This window comes from Pteropus vampyrus, unplaced genomic scaffold, assembly GCF_000151845.1.
Source record: "Pteropus vampyrus isolate Shadow unplaced genomic scaffold, Pvam_2.0 Scaffold1000001849, whole genome shotgun sequence".
In the NCBI taxonomy this organism is placed as follows: Eukaryota; Metazoa; Chordata; class Mammalia; order Chiroptera; family Pteropodidae; genus Pteropus; species Pteropus vampyrus.
Window position 1 is genome coordinate 17826 of NW_011916251.1, and position 9644 is coordinate 27469.

At 38.9% G+C, this 9644-nt stretch overlaps 1 long non-coding RNA gene across 2 annotated transcripts; it reads right to left on the bottom strand.

The window, feature by feature from the left end:
- Window positions 1–2956: 2956 nt before the first annotated feature.
- Window positions 2957–9353, bottom strand: LOC105311205. 2 transcript variants are annotated; one of them, XR_897642.2, is made up of 3 exons: window positions 4447–4764; window positions 4246–4292; window positions 2957–2974 (listed from the first exon to the last, which is right to left on the bottom strand). It is a non-coding gene; the product is annotated as an uncharacterized LOC105311205 (long non-coding RNA). The 2 variants fall into 2 exon arrangements; XR_002778801.1 differs by lacking the exon at window positions 2957–2974 and adding an exon at window positions 8737–9353 and having other exon boundaries at window positions 4157–4292; window positions 4447–4583.
- Between the last annotated feature and the right edge of the window lie 291 nt (window positions 9354–9644).

Below are 9644 nucleotides of genomic sequence, written 5' to 3' on the forward strand. Positions count from 1 at the left end.
TGAATGATTTGAAGACAAACATAAGGAATTAACAGTTCCATCGGCACACAGTTAACATTTATAGTTCGTGGCGAGAATGCTTAAGATCTATTTTCATCAACTTTCAAGTACAAATTACCATGATGTTAACTAACATAAGAGCTATAAAAAGAACTCTGACACATTTCTGCAGCTTTCCCGTTTTATCTGTGACATTTACATATTCTGATACTACGGGGATGTATAAATAATATAAGCTTTCCTACTATAGCAACCATTTCATCCATACTTTGAAAGTACTAGTTTCAAATTCAAGAACGTATTCACGTTCAATCATAGAAACTATGAGGTTAGAGTCTTATTCAAATTCCCTATTGTTCTCCTTCTACATCCTCCAACATATGTAACTATTGGATACCCTCCAAAAAAAATTGTTTCAGTGCCCTTGGGTCCAATACCTAAATTGTTTGGAAATACTTTTCAAAGGGGCCATCTTAAAATTTTTTGGAATAGTTTGAGAAGAATAGGTGTTAATTCTTCTTTGAATGTTTGGTAAGAATCTTTTGATTACCGATTCGATTTTGTTGCTGGTAAGCGGTGGGTTCTGATTTTTTGTTTTTTCTTGACTCAGTCTTGGAAGATTGTATATTTCTAGGAATGCATCCATTTCTTCTAGATTGTCCAATTTGTTGCCATATAATTGCTCATAATATTTTCTTATAATCCTTTGTATTTCTGTGGAGTAAGTTGTCACTTTGCCTCTTTCATTTCTGCTTTTATTTATTTGGATTCTCTCTACTTTTTCCTTGATGAGCCTGGTCAAATGTTTATCAATTTTGTTTATCTTTTCAAAGAACCAGCTCTTGGTTACATTTGCATAGTTATTTCAGACTCTATTTATTTCTGCTCTGATTTTTATTTTCTACCCTCTACTCACTTTGGGCTTTGTTTGCCGTTCTTTTGCTTGTTCCTTTAGGTGTGAGGCAGGCCTGCATTGCTATGAATTTCCCTCTTAGGACTGCTCTCGTTGTGTCCCATAGATCTGCGGTTGTTGTGTTTTCATTTTCTTTCGTCTCAAGGTACCTGTTGATTTCTTCCTTGATCTCATTGTTAACCCATTCGTTGTTTAGTAGCGTGTTATGTAGCCTTCATGTGTTTGTCAGTTTGTGTCTTCTAATTGATTTCTAGTTTCGTACCGTTGTGGTCGGAGAAGACACTTGATATGGTTTCAGTCTTCTTAAATTTACTGAGACTTATTTTGTGGCCTAACACATGGTCTATCTTGAAATAAGTCCGACGTGCATTCTTGAGAAGAGTGTATATTCTGCTGCTTTGGGGTGCAACGCTCTAAAAATATCACTTAAATCCATCTGGTCCAGCGTATCATTTAAGGCCGCCGTTTCCGTGTTGATGTTCTGTCTGGAAGATCTGTTTCTTGGTGTCCATGGGGTGGTAAAGTCCCCTACTATGACTGTATTACTTTCAATCTCTTTATGTCTGTCTTTACATATTTTATGGCTTTATATATTTAGGTGCTCCTAGGTTGGGACTGCAAACGTTTACTAGGGTTATATCCTCCTGTTGGATTGAACCTTTTATCATAATGTAATGTCTTCCTTTGTCTCTTATTATAGCCTTTGTTTTAAAGCCTGTTTTGTCTGATATAAGTATCGCTACCAGAGCTTCTATTTCATTTCCATTTGCTTGACATCCTTGACATATCTTTACTTTCAATCTGTACGTGTCTTTCGATCTGAAGTGGGTCTCTCGTAGACAGCCTATGTGTGGGTCTGGTTTTCTTAACCATTCGGCTACCCTGTGTATGTTGATTGGAGTACTTAATCTATTTACTTTTAAAGTGATTGTTGAGAGATACACAGTTATCGCCATTTTATTATTCATATTTGTTATTTTTTTCTTCCCCTTCTCCTTAAAGAAGTCACTTTAGCATTTCTTATAATACTGACTCGATGGTGGTGAATTTCTTAAGCTTTTTGCTGACTGGGAAGCTCATTATCTCATCTTCCGTTTTAATTAATGGCCTTGCTGGGTGGGTGAAGTAGTCTAGGTCATAGGTTCTTGTTTTTTGTCACTTTGCATATTTCTTGCCAGTCCCTTCTGGCCTGCAAAGTTTTTTCTTGAGAAATCAGCTGACAGTCTCATGGAAGTACCCTTGTAAGTAACCAGCTGCCATTTTCTTGCTGCTTTTAGGATTCTGTCTTTGTCTTTAACTTTTGCCATTTCATTATGCTGGGTCCCTTTGGGTTCATCTTGTGCGGGGCACTCCGCGGTTTCTGGACTTGTATATCTATTTTCTTCACCAGGTTAGGGAAGTTTTCAGTCATGATTTCCTCAAATAGGTTATCAATCCCTTGCTTTCTCTCTTCTCCTTCTGCTACTCCTATGATGTGAAAATTGTTACACTTGATATTGTCCCAAAGGTCTCTTAAACTATCCTCACTTTTTAATTCTCTTTTCTTTTTCCAGTTTCTATTAGGTGTTTTATCTGCCTTGTCTTTCCAACCGCTGATTCGATCTTCTGCTTCATGCAATCTACAGTTGATTCCTTCTAGTGTATTCTTCATCTCAGTCATTGTATTCTTCTTTTCTGACTGATTTTTTTAAATGATTTCTCTGTTCTTTTATATGCTCATTCTGTTTTTGTTAACGTTCTCACCGAGCTCAACTCTTCTTCCCCTCCGTTCACCAAGTATCCTCATAACCAGCGTCTTTTTTGAAATTTGATTTTATTAGTTTTAAGTGTACAGTACGTCGCTTAGACATTTATATAGTTTATAGAACAATCCCGGTAATTGATATTTCTCTCCTCCGGCTCTCCACCAACCATCACACTGCTAACTGCATTCCCTATGCCACGCTACCCATTCCCGTGACCATCTATCAACTACTAATTTGTACTTCTTCCACCCTTCACCCCATTCTGCCATCCACCCAACTGCCCTCCCACCTGACTTTCGCGTTCCTTGTTCTCCGGCTAGCAGACAGCAAATCGTGGGACTTCTCAGGCTCCATAATCACATGTGGAAATTCTTATACAGATATCCTATTATATGTACCTATGTGCATCCTATCCTGTCCGTTTCTCTGGAGAACCTTGGCTAATGCACATCTTGGTACTGAGAGTGCTTGTAGGGGAAACACGTTTTAAGAATGAGTTTTCAGGATTTGGTCTTGTGTTTCTGGAATTGGCTGTCTAATCTGATTAGATTTAAAGACAGTAATGAAGACGATTGCAGTAGAAAGGGAGGCCTGATCGTCCATATCCTCTTCATAGAGACGTGGAAAGTGTCTGCATTGGATACTCCTACTCAACCACGTATAAGAAGCAAACACCTAACTGACTCTGTATATAATAGTTTTGAACATTTTTGTTAAACTAAAAAAAAACCGACATTGGTTGCTTTCTTCTAATGTCCCCGGACAAAGGGGTAAAAGAAAAGAATGAGTTGTGGGATCTGAATTCCCAACTTGAGAGCAACAATATGACCTGAGATCTTCTACATGTGCCCCAAAGGAGAGCCTAATCTCATGTGTCCACAGGGCCGAAATTGCTGAAAACCAAATGCAGATCCTCATCTTGCAACTGGCTGAATTACAATGCATGTTGAAGTCCTAGCTTTGCAGGGTGTCTACTGTTAAAGTGAGGGTAATTGGTTAGGAAAGGATGGGATCCTCTAAGTTGGGATGGGAATCTGTGGGAAAGTCCCAGATGAAGCTGAGGACACTGAGCCCCTAAAATCTGACAAGACTTCTTTGCCTGTGGAAGATTTTCCCCGCCTCCCCCCCAGTGGAATTGGCCTTCTCACGTCCAGTGGGAGCTTCCCCAACCACCGTAGGACAGGCCTTTCCAACTCTGTCTGTGGGGATGAACCCTGCATTGCCTTAGGAAAGGGTAATAACCTCTCCTGATGCAGCGGACATGCAATACAATGCTACGTCTTCTCAGAACTCACCCCTGTCGTTCTTCTTTGCTTCTAGACCTATATCTAGACTCTAGTCTCAGCAGGTCTCTAAAGGTGAGGTACAAAGAGTGACCCATGAGGAGGCATGCTACACTCCTGTGAACGGAAAAGGGGCTACAGGGCAGACGTGATAAGCGTAAGAGGCTATGTGGCAAGCCTGACAAGCTCAATGACCAAAAGTAACCACACAAGATGGTCTGATCGTAAATTCTTAACTGGGAAGATCGTGGGAGGTCGTCAAGTCCAAGACCTGAAACTTCTTCAGCCCAAGGATAATCTTTACCTTAAGCGGGTGCCATCCATTGGTCTTGTGTATCTAGGATAACGTATCTGTGAAATGTCAGAGAAATTTTCTTTTACGGACCCCTCCCAGGAACAAGGACAGGCACCAGAGCCCAAGATCACGAAACTCCTCAGTTATCTTTTTGCCCACATACCATCTCTATTTACTCTTAATGGTAAATGTTAACCGTCCTATACCAACCGTCGGAAAAGAAGTCTGTATGTCTCCAGTTGACTTTCTGTCCGGTCCCAGAGATTTCCCAGCATTGCTTTCTCCCGCCTCCTTCTTTGACCACCGATGAACTTCATGTACGTTTCCTTGTGTTTTCACCTTTGCTTCTAAATGAAAGAGAGAGGCGGGGGAGAAAAATCTTGTAAGTGCTGGTGTTTTTTTCTTAAAAGGGCATGAATCGCATCATGAAAAACACACTCACACTCATGGACTCAGCTAAACTCTATTATCTCCCAAAGGCCTCGTCTCTACATACCATCACTTTGGGGGTTAGGGTTAGGTCTTCAACACAGAATTATTTTTTTGCAGGGGCCACGATTCAGTTCAAAGCAGAGACATAGATGTCAACATCTTTAAATCGACAGAATCAAGTATATAAACCCAGTGATCAGTGGATGTGAAAAGCCCAGTTGCCCTCCTTCACTCTCACAATGCGTCCCCTTCCCTTGCTTTCCTCTTGCTTCTTGGTCATCTCACCCACTGTTTTGTTTGTTTTTGTTTTCCTGCTGGGTCCCTTCTGTGTTTTCCTTTGCACTTCAACTGCTTTTCTTCTTATGTGTCTGTCTGCCCCAACAGTGTGATATTCCGCATGGCAAACACCAAATGTCTGGTCTTTTCAGTTCCAGCATCCTAGATAATCCATAAACATGGCAGGAAACAATGCATGTCTATGGAATCAATTAATTCTTTGTAGTGACCCTAACAGGAAAAATATCTCTTCCATTTAGAAATCTGTATTACAGATGCCGTATTTGTAGCCACAATACATATGGCCAGTTGTTCAGTGCCAGACACACTGCACAGGAGCCTTGGTGCCCTGGCAACTCTGCATGGGCCCACTTAGGCCATGTAGGCAGGCCTAGACTGCAAGCTGACCTGAATCTTGGCGGATCACCTGGGGATTCCTCTTGGAGCAAGGGGAGATAAGCGGCCTGTTGAGGAGTTGCCACCAGGCAGTTTCTTACCTCCCTCCGTACATAGCTGGAGGCTGACTCGAGGTCATTACTCATCCATCCCTGGTTTCAGTTGTGGACAAGATGTCCGTCCTACCCCACCTGAGAATACAACTGTGGTCTACAAAACTGCTCAGTGCCTTGAGGTACCGTTTGGGGCTCTTTACCGACAGAAAGAGCCACCACCTTGATGTCTGTTTCAGTGAACACCTCTATTCACTGTCAAACTGTGGGACCAGAGACAGAGGCAAGTGACAGCAAGCTAATCTTGTTTTTGCCATGTCTGTAAGTAATAAACTGTTTGAATCCATTTGGGCTCATTGTCTCCTTACTGCAAGAATCTATGGAAGTGTAACAAGCCAACCTAACAACTGCAGTAGGGAACCTGGTGGCCCTGTAGGCCCCTGCAGTGGTACACAAAGACTGCCTGACTGCTTGACACACAGACTCTGGTGTTGAGTTGTATGTTGTTGCATGAGCACAATATTTCCTTATGTTCTTTGGCATCACACACAGCAAGGAGCAGTTTTCAGCCCATACCATGACTCAGGGTAGCCCTGTCTGATCTCAGTTATTTACAAACCAAGAGTAGAATGGATGCCATGCCGCACACTAGCTACAGTGCCATTTAATCATTATATTTTTCAAATAAAATGCATCTCTGAACTCAAATTCATTTAGAAAGGTAGCCTTATATCCCTACTTGAAATTTAAAATCAATTATCATTTGCTAGAGACGTTAATTCTAAAGGTAAAATGAAATAAAAATACTCGAAAGTTTAAATGAGAAATGGAATATGAGCCAAATCCATCTGCAATGTGATTCCTATTTCATGGGTTATTTATTCTTCATAGCAATCGTTTGGTGCAAATATCGTAATTTCTCTTCTGAAATGAAAAACAGAACCAAAGCATGTAAATACTTTCCCACCATCACAGTCAGGATGTGTCACAGCCAGGATGGAAATCCTTGCCTATTTCATGCCACAGCATATAAAATGACAGAGTAGGTGGGACCCAAGTAATTTTGCCTCAGCGGTCACCCTGGTCCCTTTCCCTTTTCTACTACCTAGGCCCTAGTTTTTTTCATCGAGTTCCACAACCCAGGATCCTCTAACATAGTTTTTGGAAAAATGGGATAACCTCTTATCTTACTTTTCATCTGAACAGAGATTTTCAGTCTTCGTGGGTGGAGGCATGTTTTTAAAGCTGATTAAGTAAAAAATAATAATAATTGCTGCTTATGAGCTTGTGCCACCCCCTAAGTAAGGCAGATTCTGAATAGAGTCCTTAGTTACACAAATGGTTTTTGGGGAGTAAAGATGCGAATGAGGACTCAGAGATGTAACTTGTTATTATGTATAACACTAGGGGTCTAAGACAAATCAAACAGCTGGAGGGACATCTGAGTGAGATCTGTTGACTGTCAAATGAACGGAGGACGTTATAGAGAAAAAAAGAAATTTATGGCTGCTTGCTCATCCCTCCTAAAAAACCTTGAACGGAAGTCAGAAGTGTTTGAGATCTGCTTTTGGTTTACAGAGAATACCCTATGTCAAGAATTTTGATATAAAAAGATCATCTCTTCTCACTGTGCATTATGGCCAACTGATGCGATGAGTATGAATGATAAAAACTGCCCATCATGTGTATGCGACAGGATGTATGTGACACAATGCAGTGTCGCGAAAATGTTATGGAACATCGTTTACATTAGTTTGAAAAAAGATGTGGGCTGATAGGTAAATTGTAGGTTACCAAAATACCCCAAACTGGTCTTTCAACCACTGTTTTCATATCTTTGCAAATTATACTTTAGATACATTTTTATAGTAACGGGAGCCTTTTAAATATAAGTTGTATTGTCCCCTGCATTCTTGATATTTCAGTACTTCAAATTAATCGAAACTTTGTAGGTGGGCTTTAAATTTTCTTGAGTACCCCTTTCTTTAGCACTCTGAAAATACAGAAAAAAAAAACCCTTTGAAGTACTAAATGTCATTATATGCCTTTAAAGTTTCCCATGCTTTCAGGTTGAAATAATTTAGTTGTCTGCTCTCTGTAAATAAGATGCAGAATTGGTTACTGTCAAATACCAGTACTTCAATACGGTCAGGTTTTTTGGTTATATGCAAAAACAGTAATTGAGAAAAACAGTGACGCGAAGCAATATTTTACTTTGGATCACATTTCCTAACCATAAATTTATCTTCCTAATTGTGTTCACTGGAGCAAATGCTTGATTTTGTTTGCATTCCTCGAGGAAGTATTTTTTTGAAGATAAAGGCAATCCAGATGATATCTAAATATTAGGAAGTATTCAATCAATGATTTTAAAATTTCCTTAGATAATTCATAAAATTAATAATTCAAATGCAGATAAATAGGTGTCGTCAGTATATTACAGTGATCGTATTTTATCTTCCAAACAAAAATTTTAAGCTAATTCTTCTTACTTTTTTTCTTTTTACAATAATAACAAACCCTTGGTATTTCACTGATACTGAAATATATTTTTAGAATAAAATTTTGTTCTCAAGAAAAAGAAAAATCAGTTATATTAGGGATCACAGGCCCTATGTCTCACACTCCACACATGCATCTCATTCAGAAGGAAGTAGCAAAAGTAACAGCAAGTTATTAGTGCTAAACGGCAAAATTTCTGTCTTACAGTGAGTATAAAGGTAGTAGGACTGGAAGAAATGAATGGACTGTGTTGTCAGTCGTATTGTGAAAACTCTTTCACGGCAAATTGATAAAATAATGCATGTCCTGAATTATGTAAATAATTCACAACCAGTGTTTAATAAAAATGCTACAAAGTTAAAAAATATAATTTCTGTTTCATAATAAATTTAAGACATTTTGGAGGACCCAAATTAGAAAGTAGCTGTTTGCAAGTAAGTTAAGACACAGTGTTGCACAGACTACTAGGTGTCCCTCATCCATTAGGTTTCTGTTAAGGAAGTACCTTGAGGTGGATACTGGAAGTGTCTCAATTTCTCCGTCTCTGTCTCTGTCTTTCTCTTCTCTGTCTGTCTCTGTCTCTGTCTCACCACTTCCCCTCTCCTCTCTCCACTCTCCCTCCCACCGTCCCTGAAAAGCAGTTCGAATAGGAACTGTGGTTCTTCAAAAACAGGTTTTCAAGCCCTCGTTTTAAAATGAATTAAATCTCTTAATATGAATTCTCATCAATTCATTTTACAGGCAGAAGATGTAAAAGTAAATACATAAGTTTCAATATAGCAATGCACATTAAGACTCACAAATAAAAAGGTTCTTTTAAAACAATAATGACATATTTTACCTCTCAGCTTAGCAACCCTTAAAAAAATTATCAGTACTTTCGGGATACAATGACGCAGGCACTGGCCTATGTTTCTGTTTAAAGGAATTTGGCAATATGTGTAAGCCTGTAGGAATCCCTGCAAGGCAAATTATCTAAAATGTGGGCATAGATTTATTCACTCACTTTTTTAACAAATAACTAATTTTAATAAAATTAACAATGGTTCTAGGACAGATGTAGAGCCAATAACCAAAGAAAAAATTCAAGTGCTTTTCTATTCTAAATAGAGCCTATTTATTACGTCACAAAATTCAGGTGGGTTTCAGGTATGCTATCATATGGTATGGAATGTATGTATATATTTCCTGTGCTTTTGTTCATGTGTCTATTCCTGCAACTCGTCTTAACCTATTAATTGTCAGTTAATTTCTCACTTTTTCCATTAAGGAGGAAGAATACCTTTTGAGACCCTCTCCTCTTTACAAAATGAATAATTGTGACTGCTACTGATATACTTTTCAGGACATTATTGAACCTACTGCTTACCTAATAACAAATTGAAAAAAACTATTTTCATCCTGGAAACATTTCAGGGTATCAGATAACAACAACAACAAAGAATGTGATGAAGGCGATTTTCCTATTTTTTAAAAAAAAAAAAAAGTTTGTCCTAGCTCTACTTTTCATAATCGCAAAACAACGTAGGAGCGGTAGAAGGTATATGAGCTGGAGTATAGGGAAAGTTGAATTTCAAGGAAATAGATGAATTACCCACTGTCAACCCTTAAAACTTCAAAATTCCCTCTAGATACTGTACTGTCACAAGGATGTAAAAATGAAGGGGATTGCAAAACATGTTGAAAGTGGCTGGGTCAAGGATGATTACTCTTTCTTTCTGTTGTCTTTTCTCTGTCTTCCCAAATGAC